A 12500-nucleotide genomic window follows, 5' to 3' on the forward strand; every position below is an offset into this window, starting at 1 on the left:
ACTGCCAGTCCACACTGCCCAGATAGTAACAGACAAGACTGACTTTGGTCACCTAGTTCTACCTTTTCTTATTTGAGTTTTGGTTTACTAAAACATGGATTAAGTGGAGATCTTGTTGAATGTGGCCAAAGTAGTTCTGGTCTACCTGGCCGGTAAAACTGCTAGCCGTGTACAGGAGAGACGGCAACCAAGACGAGCCAGGAGGAGACTGTGGTGGAAACCTTGGATATTGCAACATGCAAAACAGGGTGTCTGTCCTAACTTGTGTCAAGAACTTCGCTCAGAAGATACTCCAGCTTTTGGAATTGTCCCCGTTTTGCTCCTCAAGCTTTTGAGGAATTACTCACTATGGTTACTCCACTAATTGCAAGAAAAAACACCCATTCAGAGACAGCATTTCGAGCTGTTAGAAAGTTGTCAATTGTTGGAAAATGGGCTCCATTGGTCCAACATTCTCCAACTCCACCAGACCAGACTGGACATGTCAAACTCTACCAACTCCACCAGACCAGACTGGACATGTCCAACTCTACCAACTCCACCAGACCAGACTGGACATGTCCAACTCTACCAACTCCATCCAACAGACGCCAACAAACACAGACGGCCGGCCCACACTGACCCAACTGTTGGCATTTGTTGGAGCAGTTTGCAAGCTCCTTTAAAGCTCTTCACGCCCTGGCCCCCAGCTACATAGCAGATATAATTCGTCTCCACGTGGCTCCCAGGTCCCTCAGATCCTCCAACCAAGGCCTCCTCCATGTCCCACGGTCCCGGCTTATAACCAAAAAGGTGACCGAGCCTTTTCTGTTGCTGGCCCTCAGCTGTGGAGCCGACCGCCACCTGACATCAGAATTGATATTCAAAGCCAGGCTCAAAACTCATCTTTTTACATTGGCCTTTCCGGCATTTTAATGGTCTTATCCTGCTATGTTTGTAATTAAGTGTTTGGCTGTGTCTCAAACCGCACACTTCTGTCAGTATACTGCTAATGTGCACTGACCACTTCCTGCCGTAGCGCCCTCTTTGGATGGTTAGTATCGACTAACTGACCTTTGTTGATCTGAAATGAAGACAGATTCAGCAACTACACGGCCTATTTCTCGCTCAAAATGTTTTCAGAAACACGTTTTGGTGAATTATTTTCGTAAAATACGAGATCGTATTCTGAACGAGACGCCATTATGCTCGGTTGTGAAATCCGGGAGAAGCCAGACCCATGTGACTGCCGGTCGACGTCCCTGGTCCCTCCCCCTTTCCGCTGCGTAGTCAAGATGGCGCCCATTTAGTGCGCGTAGTGTCCATCGTTCCACACTGAACTTTTTGACCGTTTTTAGGCGGTCATCTGGGTACTTTCAGTGCACTGACTTTTTGCGTTATCTACACGATATACTTAAAACTAAGTGCTTGAAGTGTGCAAGTAGGCGGTTTGAGACACAGCCTCTGTCTTTTGATGTCGTTTTAGCCTAAATCACTGATTTGTAAGTGTATTTTATTTTATCACCCTGTGGCTAATGCGCTATGTACAGCACTTTGGTCAGCACGAGCTGTTTTTAAATGTGCTATAGAAATACACTATACATGTATTACCTGCAGGCCTAGGTAACATACATTACCTGCAGGCCTAGATAACATGTATTACCTGCAGGTCTAGGTAACATGTATTACCTGCAGGTCTAGGTAACATGTATTACCTGCAGGTCTAGGTAACATACATTACCTGCAGGTCTAGGTAACATGTATTACCTACAGGTCTAGGTAACATACATTACCTGCAGGCCTAGGTAACATACATTACCTGCAGGTCTAGGTAACATACATTACCTACAGGCCTAGATAACATGTATTACCTGCAGGCCTAGATAACATGTATTACCTGCAGGTCTAGGTAACATGTATTACCTGCAGGCCTAGGTAAACATGTATTACCTGCAGGCTCTAATAAATAATAACTTACCTCCGTGCCAGGCAAAAGCTACAACCCCCAAGCAAAAACAAAACATCCCACACACCCAAGCTAAAAAACATCACCCCCCCCCCGACCAAACATACCCTCCTACCCACAGAAAAAAATAATATCTCCTCCACACAAAATAAAAAACATTACCCTACGAGCCAAGTTAAATAACTTTTAAATGCAGGTAACTATGTAATATGTAATTTTTTTTTTTTTATTTTTAAATTTTAAAATAATTTTTATATTATTACCTGCAGGCTGTTGGGAAGGATACTTTCAAAACGTTTTCGTTACAGAATACAGAATACATGCCCACAAATGTAATTTGTAACGTATTCCGTTACGTTACTCAATCTGAGTAACGTTATTCTGAATACTTTGATTACTTCAGGATTACTTCCACATTGAATTGTGCTTTTATAAGTGTAGGAATGCAGCTATCACATCCAGCTTACTAAAAAGGCCTATAATGGTGTGTTCGTTTTTTTTTTATTCCAACTAGCTGAATGTGTACCTGAACAAGCAGATAGATTATTGTATTGGTAGTCCCGAACTGCATACATAAAAATCTAACCGCAGTCTTGCTACCACGAAGCTAATTTTAGCTAACGTAGCTAGCATGTCAAACGGGGTTAGTCAGTCTTTAAACGGCTCTGGAGCTAGTAAATCAGCACGTAGGAGAATGTAAAGTCGCACGTCAATTTTAAAATAGCAAGGTGACCAGTAAAACTACAGCAGACGACTACACCTGGCTAATTAAAAAAATAGCTTACTTTAAGATGCTTCTTCAGGTTGGAGGTGGAGTAATTTGGACGCTGAAAGGAGGTTGGTTGCTGGCAAGCACAGGTTGCACTGCACAGTTATATTTCATTCTCCCTGTTCGTTCTTTAATGTGAAATGCTGTTTGAATTTCCAAGATAGAAACTTATTCCTGCCCGCCGCTCTGTCGTACGTGGTCTCCCCATTGTGACTGATCACGAAATAGCTATTTTTTCGATTTCATATCGGGGCTTCTGGAAAATGCATAGAGTTGCCTTAATTTAGTCAGAGTGAATAAACTTGGTGAAACAGAAAAGTATCGTCATGTAATCCATTGATTTCAACAATGTAACTGTATTCTAAATACCAACGATTTAAATTGTAACTGTAACGGAATACAGTTACTCATAATTTGTATTCTGAATACGTAACGCCGTTACATGTATTCCGTTACTCCCCAACACTGCCTGCAGGTCTAGGTAACATGCATTACCTGCAGGTCTAGGTAACATGTATTACCTGCAGGTCTAGGTAACATGTATTACCTGCAGGCCTAGATAACATGCATTACCTGCAGGCCTAGGTAACATGTATTACCTGCAGGCCTAGATAACATGTATTACCTGCAGGCCTAGGTAACATGTATTACCTGCAGGCCTAGATAACATGCATTACCTGCAGGCCTAGGTAACATGTATTACCTGCAGGCCTAGATAACATGTATTACCTGCAGGCCTAGGTAACATGTATTACCTGCAGGCCTAGGTAACATGTATTACCTGCAGGCCTAGGTAACATGTATTACCTGCAGGCCTAGATAACATGTATTACCTGCAGGTCTAGGTAACATGTATTACCTGCAGGCCTAGATAACATGTATTACCTGCAGGCCTAGGTAACATGTATTACCTGCAGGCCTAGGTAACATGTATTACCTGCAGGCCTAGGTAACATGTATTACCTGCAGGCCTAGGTAACATGTATTACCTGCAGGCCTAGATAACATGTATTACCTGCAGGTCTAGGTAACATGTATTACCTGCAGGCCTAGATAACATGTATTACCTGCAGGCCTAGGTAACATGTATTACCTACAGGCCTAGGTAACATGTATTACCTGCAGGCCTAGGTAACATGCATTACCTGCAGTCCTAGGTAACATGTATTACCTGCAGTCCTAGGTAACATGCATTACCTGCAGGCCTAGGTAACATGTATTACCTGCAGTCCTAGGTAACATGCATTACCTGCAGGTCTAGGTAACATGCATTACCTGTGGCTAATGCGCTATGTACAGCACTTTGGTCAGCACAAGCTGTTTTTAAATGTGCTATAGAAATAAACTTTACTTACTTACTTACTCATTAGGATGTGGGTGTGGTGTGCGTCTACTCCCTATTTCTCTTATCGGGCCGGTGAGCCGTCTCCTCTCCTCTCGCTCTCCTCCACAGGCGCCAGATGAGTCAGAACTGATTCTGTTCTCTTCGTCCTCCCCTCCTCGTCTCCCACACTGGCATCTGCATTTTTTTCGATATCTCCCTCATAGAGAGTTTTTTTGTTGATCCAGCATTTCTCTGAGTGTTCCCATAGTTACAAACTCGACTTCGGCTTCAGTAGATGTCTTTGTTCCGAAAATTGTTGTCACTTTTTTAATGTTCTTTTCTCTTTTTCTTCAAATGTTATGAAATTGAATAAAACATCCAAATTCGATGAAAGTAGTGAACTGATCATTTGTTTTACTTGTGCATGGTTGTAAGAAACCATCCACATTATTATGTTTTGGCAATTTGGTTGGAATAAAACCCAAATGTTTTGATATAATGTTACAGACTAGATGGTGACACGGGAATCAATTATCGCTCCAATCCCGTACCGAGCCCACGAAAATACTCCCGTCACATCCCGATCACCTGACTGCCCCCCACCAGGACTAGGTAATATGTATTACCAGCATGACTAGGTAACATACATTACCTGGAGGCCTAGGTAACATGCATTACCTGCAGGCCTAGGTAACATGTATTACCTGCAGGCCTAGGTAACATGCATTACCTGCAGGCCTAGGTAACATGTATTACCTGCAGGTCTAGGTAACATGCATTACCTGCAGGCCTAGGTAACATGTATTACCTGCAGGTCTAGGTAACATGTATTACCTGCAGGTCTAGGTAACATACATTACCCGTCTCTATAACGTTACCAACAGTGAAATTGACTCCCGTACCGCGGGACTCCCGCGGGACTACGTGCGCCTCTATTACAGATCTCAGACTCAATCTTATCTTATTCTTACATTAACTACCTTAATGTTCCACTTTCATAAACCATAACCGTTTTTTTTAACTTATTCTTTATGGTTTCTCAGCATTTTATCTTTAGGGTTTACCTAAAGATCGTCCCTTTTGGAAATTCATAATCTCTTGTACAAATTGGCAAGCACGCCAGTGATTCTGGTCCATATTTATCCGTCATGATTCCCACAACAGGCCATCCCGGCCTCTATTTTACTCCCCTGTCCTCCCATTTCACATGGAGGACTAGTCAGCACAGTCGTCGTAATTTCACCCTAGGGTCCTTTGCACCATGACCTCGAGCCAAACACCCCCCCAGAAGCTTTTTTCACCTGGGTCTAACATTGGGCGAGTTAGCGTAGAGTAGCGTTATCAGCTGAATAGCTTAGCGCGGGGGCTAATGGACCCACGTTTGTATCTCTTAAATGACCCCACTAATAATGCCCGAAATGATACCAAAGGTCTACACTAGTATATATAGGTTATGCTCTCATAAAACGATGGATTGCAAAGTTTGTAAGTACACCAGAAGTTTATGAACACTTGCCTGCTCTCTTCTGCTCTCTGTTGCTGCTGCTGCTGCTGCTGCTACCTGCAGTTAGACGAGTGCTTAGGGCCGTCTATAAATTACTACACCGAAAAGAGATACAACAAAAATATGTATTAATTTAATGATTAAATAAGGTAATGTCTCCAAACTTACCTCAATTATTACTTGTCTCCTGCTAGTTATATTACAGAACTTACTTTAAAAAATAAGTTAAATTAAAAAATATTTTTGTTGCATCTCTTTTCGGTGTAATTTATAGACGGCCCTAAGCACTCGTCTAAAAAAGCTTCTGGGGGGGGTGTTTGGCTCGAGGTCATGGTGCAAAGGACCCTAGGGTAAATTACTCCGAACCATCACTTTAATATCACGCACACAGAGAATGGACCCACAAATGCACAACTCAGGTACATAAAATACAATGATTTATTAGCAAGCTAATAAAGCAATGGCAACAGTGTCCAGTAAACGGCAGGCAAAAGGGAAATCCAGGAATATAGGACCCAGGATAAAACGCTTGAAGGCTGAACACATGGAAGCAGACGATCTCATACTGGGGTAAAGGGAAGACAGAACTTAGGCCACGTCCACACCTACCAAAACAAGTTCTTCCCCCGTCTTCCCTGGCATCGTTTCAAGAATATATGTGTCCAAACGGATTTTTTAAATGACTCAACACGCTACTTCATATTCCAGGCCTATAGGTGGCGCTGCTTCTGCTACAAAAATTCACCAACAAACGGAGAAGAAAAGGCAGAGAATGCGCAAATTGCGCATAAAGCTTGCACGCTGTATACAATCAGACAGTAGAAGAAACAAAAAGCCTTTTTTGCTCCGCGTGGTGGCCCAGCAGCATAATATTTTGCCCCATAGCAGTGATTTTCAACCACTGTGCCGTGCGGCACGCTAGTGTGCCGTGAGAGATCGTCCTGTGTGCCGGGAGAATTTATCAGATTTTACTTAATTGGTCCAACAATTTTTTTATTGAGTTACTGCAAATAATGTGCCATTGTTGCACATCTGTGCCTGCAATATGATGACTGGCAGAGAAATGAAATACTATTCTGTATCAGTAGGTGGCAGTATATAGCGCAAAAATGACCTTGTTGATTTAAGACAATAGAATTACGGCCACCGTTCACGCGCATCCCGCAGTGACAGGATGTAAACAGTACGTGTGTACGTGTGTGTGTGTGTGTGTGTGACTGTGGGTTCGTCTCTGTGTGAGTGTGTGTGTCTCTCTTTGTGTGTGTGTGAGTATGTGTGTGTGTGCGTTTGTGCGTGTATCTCTGTGTGTGTATGCAATAATGACCTTGTTGATTTAAGACAATAGTATTACTGCCACCTTTCGCGCGCATCTCGCAATGACAGGATGTAAGCGCAGTAGGGCCGAGATCATCGATGTAAGCTTGCAAAAGCGATGGATACATTTTTAAAAAGGAAAAATGCAGACTCTGATCTTATTAGGCTACAATGTGTCATTTTGTAACATTTTTGGTTGAAAAAAAAGGTTGAAAAACACTAGTATCCCTAATAGGCTCAATATCTTCTCCAGCAGGATCGCCAGCATGTGGTCCGCCACTGTTGTTGCTACGAGACGTCGTCGCGGGGTAAGAGGTCGACCGTTAGAGGTCGGGGGGTGTGGCGATGACATCATCGATACGCAAGTATGTGGCTTTGCCGTCCAAACGAAGTCGCAAGGACGCCATTTTCGCCATTTTCTTCACCCTGCGACCAGGTTTAAAAAAAGTGCGGCCAAAACGATGCAAAACATGTGCGTTTGCACCAAAAAGCGTTTCCGTGTGGATGGCCCCTTAAATACACAAGACAAGGGGGGACAATGAGACACAGGTGCAACACATAAGGGCGGGGACAGGTAATCACACAGGCGGGAAAGTAGAAGACAGGAAGTAAAACAACACATGGGATAACAGAGAGACTACCAAAATAAAACAGGAAATAGAAAACTAACGCAGAAGCAGACACTTGACACAGGGACGAGACATGACAGGTACGTCCCGGACGTAGAGAGAGAGAGAGAGACATCATGGCTTTTAAACGAGCAAAGTGGCAGTTGGTCAAGGCCCCCACCCTCCACCTTGCCCCCCTCTCTCCTCCTCAATAGCTACAGACACAGAAATGGCACATCCTAAGGAAAGCTCATTGTGGGACTGGCTCTAGTGGCTGTAATTCTGCACCAAGGCTGAATTTAGGGAAAGAGACTTCAGATACAGTATTAGGGGACCACTAAGGTCTATATAAAAGAGACTTCAGATACAGTATTAAGGGACCACTAAGGTCTATATAAAAGAGACTTCAGATACAGTATTAAGGGACCACTAAGGCCTATATAAAAGAGACTTCAGATACAGTATTAGGGGACCACTAAGGTCTATATAAAAGAGACTTCAGATACAGTATTAGGGGACCACTAAGGTCTATATAAAAGAGACTTCAGATACAGTATTAAGGGACCACTAAGGTCTATATAAAAGAGACTTCAGATACAGTATTAGGGGACCACTAAGGTCTATATAAAAGAGACTTCAGATACAGTATTAAGGGACCACTAAGGCCTATATAAAAGAGACTTCAGATACAGTATTAGGGGACCACTAAGGCCTATATAAAAGAGACTTCAGATACAGTATTAGGGGACCACTAAGGTCTATATAAAAGAGACTTCAGATACAGTATTAGGGGACCACTAAGGTCTATATAAAAGAGACTTCAGATACAGTATTAGGGGACCACTAAGGTCTATATAAAAGAGACTTCAGATACAGTATTAGGGGACCACTAAGGTCTATATAAAGAGACTTCAGATACAGTATTAGGGGACCACTAAGGTCTATATAAAAGAGACTTCAGATACAGTATTAGGGGACCACTAAGGCCTATATAAAGAGACTTCGAGATACAGTAGGGCCACTAGGTCTATATAAAGACAGGTACGGTATAGGCCACTAGGCCCTATGCCAAAAGGGCTTCAGTACGGTATTAGGGCCACTAGGTCTATATAGGGCCACGTACTATCGGGCCCTGGTCTGCTCTCAAGGCTTCCGGTTACGGTGAAGGGGCTGGTCTTCCACAGCGTTCTATCCAACACCATGTCATCGGGACTTTTAAGGGAAAGGTGTTGGGTGAGCTTATGTTTTCGGTGACCGGTGGAAGAGCTTAGAGACATTGAGGCACTTTGGGGCGTTACCCGTAGGGCGATCCCGGTCTGCTGGGTAGAAAGTCCTGTGTTTGAAGGGTTATTTTTACATACTCTCTCTAACTTACCTGTACGATGCTGCTGCTCTCGGTGCGTTCACGCTTAGCTGGAAGGGCCTTTTTACTTGCTTCCAGGCGCGAGTGTGCACCGAAAGCTCCGGTTTCCATACCAAACGCCGTGAATTGGATCCTGTGTTTTTCTTCTTCAGCGGGGATAAAGTACCGTTATTTCTTCTGTAAATTGATGCATGAAAGTGTATCAGAATACATGGATTGTCTTGATGGTCCACTCCATGGGAGACACAGACCTCACTTGTAGCCATTTTTGATAATGAACAGCTGAACATATTTTACACTGGGACTTTAAAAAGACTAAGACCGAAATGTTAAGAGAAGCTCTACCATGTTTTACGGTGTAGAGAACTCACAAACAGTCTCGAAGGTTACGAGGGACCGGCTAAAGAACGGTTGGGTTAAGACGTTGGTTAGATTCACAGTAGGTTAATTGAAGTTACCATAACATCTCTGGAGTCAAGTGATCCGTTGTTGAGGGGAGGGCCGTATATTCCAACGTTCATCTCTTGGGGAGAGAGAGAGAGAGAGAGAGAGAGAGGGGGAGAGGGGAGGGGGAGGAGGAGAAGAGAGGGGATAGAGAGATAGAGAGAAGTAGAGAGAGAGAGGGAGAGAGAGAGAGGGGAGGGGAGGGAGGAAGAGGGGGGGGAGAGGGAGAGAGAGCAAAGAGAGAGGGAGGGGAGAGAAAGGGGGAGGAGGGAGGGAGAGGGGAGGGAGAAGAGGGAGGGAGACAGAGAGGGGAGGAGGGAGAGAGGGGGGGGACAAGGGAGGGGGAGGGCGGGGGGACGGGGGGGAGGGGGGGGGAGGGGAGGGGTTGGGGGGGAGAGGAGGAGGGGGGGAGGGGACGGGGGGGACGGGGAGGGAGGGGGAGGACAGGAGGGAGGAGGGGGAGGGGGGGAGGGGGAGGGGAGGGGGAGGGAGGGGGAGGGGGGGGGAGGGGGGGGGGGGGGAGGGGGGGAGGGGGGGAGGACAGGGAGGGAGGGGGAGGGAGGGGGGGAGGGGAGGGAGGAGGGGAGGAGGGGGACAGAGGAGGGGGACAGAGGGAGAAGGCGGCAAAAAATCAGCGTTAGTTTGGACATTAATCTGTGCGTTGTAGCTTTACGAGACTGTCCTTCCTGAAAAAACGCCAGACAGAGACAGACCAACAGAGAGAGACAGACAGACAGACAAGGTCAAAGGCCAAAGAGAGACTCAGGTGTGTGTTCATACCCTCTGTCCATCTCATCTGGTTCATGGTTCTGCAGTAGCCCACGTAGTTGGCCTGCTTATCGTGACTCCTCACGGTCAACGGACGGATATGAGCTTCTCCTGAGGACCAAACAGGAAACACACGAAGTTCAGGTTAGTTCACCAACACACACTCACGATCAAAAAGGAAAATGAAAATCCGATTGATGAACGCGCCAGCCGGTCTGGCTGCTTCCCGAGTTACAACCTGGCATTAATGTATGCTCGCTCAGAATACCATCCGTATTGTACTAAAAATAGTTTTAAGAGAGAAATAGGTCGCGGCAGTCTGAATCTGTCTTCATTACACATCAACAAAGGTCAGTTTAAAAGATTTTTGTCAGATTTCGAGAGGCTGTTCACGCCACTCATCCCGGGCCGGCCATTTCCAGGGTAGCTTCCACCAATCAGATTGGTCATTGAGTCCGATCGTTAACCTTCCCATTCAACAAGTCAGGTTGAATGAGAAGGTGTGTCCAAACTTTTGGTCTGTATTGTGTATATATATATATATATATATATATATATATATATATATATATGTAGCATGTATATGTATATATATATATATATGTGTGTGTGTATATGTATTTTTACTTTCTTTACTCTGTGTACTGACAGTACAGGCCAAAAGTTTGACACACCTTCTCATTCAATGTGTTTCTTTTTATTTTCATGACTATTTACATTGTAGATTCTCACTGAAGGCATCAAAACTATGAATGAACACATATGGAATTATGTACTTAACAAAAAGTGTGAAATAACTGAAAACATGTCTTATATTTTAGATTCCTCAAAGTAGCCACCCTTGCTTTTTTGATAACTCTGCAAACCCTTGGTGTTCTCTCAATGAGCTTCATGAGGTAGTCACCTGAAATGGTTTTTACCTTCACAGGTGTGTTTTGTCAGGGTTCATTAGTGAATTATTTCCCTATTAATAAAAAAGCAAAGGGTGGCTACTTTGAAGAATCTAAAATTTAAGACATGTTTTCAGTTATTTCACACTTTTTGTTAAGTACATAATTCCATATGTGTTCATTCATAGTTTTGATGCCTCAGTGAGAATCTACAAATGTAAATAGTCATGAAAATAAAAAAAGGAAACTCATTGAATGAGAAGGTGTGTCCGGAAACTTTGGCCTGTACTGTGTATATATATATATATATATATATATATATATATATATATATATATATATATATATATATATATATATATATATATATATATATATGTATATATATATATATATATATATATATATGTATGTATGTATGTATGTATTGACATCTTGCAAATACATCTGCAGAAAAAGAGGAGTGAGCTCCAGTTTGTATGCGACATCTTCTCAGTCTTTTAGACCTTTTTCACGGCAGACATGGCGACATGTCATAGTAGGAAAAGCACAGGCGTATTCAAAACCATTACTGATGGGGACACTTGATGGAACTGAGCCATCGTTAAGGTGATCAACTTCAGCTGTGCTTTTCCTACTATGACAAGTCAACATGTCTGCTGTGAAAAGGTCCATTATTGCAAAACATTAGGTCCACAATTGTACTTCTATATTTTTGAGAGTGCAGAGAAGATTTGTACTTACGAAGATGTCATCGCGTTTAAACTCCAGGACTCCGTGCGTCTCAAAGTCCCGCGCCTCTCGCGTCCCTCCATGGTTTTGTAATGCAGCTTCACGGGCGCCAAGGCGCAACCCGCCGCCCGGATGACCTTCTACCTCCATCACCCCGATGCTCTCGGCCACGGCTACCACGGGCCCTCGAACGTAAAGATCCCCGTGGTCGCCGCCGAAGACGGTGACCGGTATCGCGCACGGAAGCCCTAAATCCGCCACGGCGTCCGTGTGTTAGCTTTCGCCGGACCGGAGCCGGGCGCTCCGATAACGGACGCCGCACGTTGTTGAGGTGAACCAGGAAGTGCTCGTCCTCTTCAAAGATGTCATCGCTGATGATGTCGGTGCGGATTTCTCCTCGTCTCGCCCGGCTCGAAGACCGACTCGCTCTGTGTAAAGCGGTAACCGATCCGGCGTTCAGCGTGCCGCTCTTCGGTCCGTAATCCACCGACACGGAGCTCGTCAGGTCCTGCCGCTGGGCGCTAACGTTCAGCGCCACGCTGCCGCGTTCTCCAGACACTGGTAGCCACCGGGTCGAAGAACACCTCGAGGAAAGTCGTGACCGAAAACTCGTGGACCGAAACCTGTGGGGATATCGTGCTGCTTTCAGCGCTGATCGTTTATCCAAAACATTTCCCGATTCCGTATCGATGCTCGGCGCCTGACAGACATCGTGTCGTGGCTTTCTTCGTGTTTTCGGCTCCGCGTTCTTCAAAACATTTCCGCTTCATGCCGATGCTCGGCGCCTGACAGCGTAGAAAGCCCGAATTTTCTGTTGCTGGTTAGAAACTTGGAAATTG

General features: G+C 44.5%; 1 pseudogene; it reads right to left on the reverse strand.

Annotated features, from left to right (window-relative positions):
- LOC120559066 overlaps window positions 1-12500 on the reverse strand; it is a 14531-nt pseudogene that overhangs the window by 233 nt on the left and 1798 nt on the right.

Source organism: Perca fluviatilis, chromosome 5 (assembly GCF_010015445.1).
Source record: "Perca fluviatilis chromosome 5, GENO_Pfluv_1.0, whole genome shotgun sequence".
In the NCBI taxonomy this organism is placed as follows: domain Eukaryota; kingdom Metazoa; phylum Chordata; class Actinopteri; order Perciformes; family Percidae; genus Perca; species Perca fluviatilis.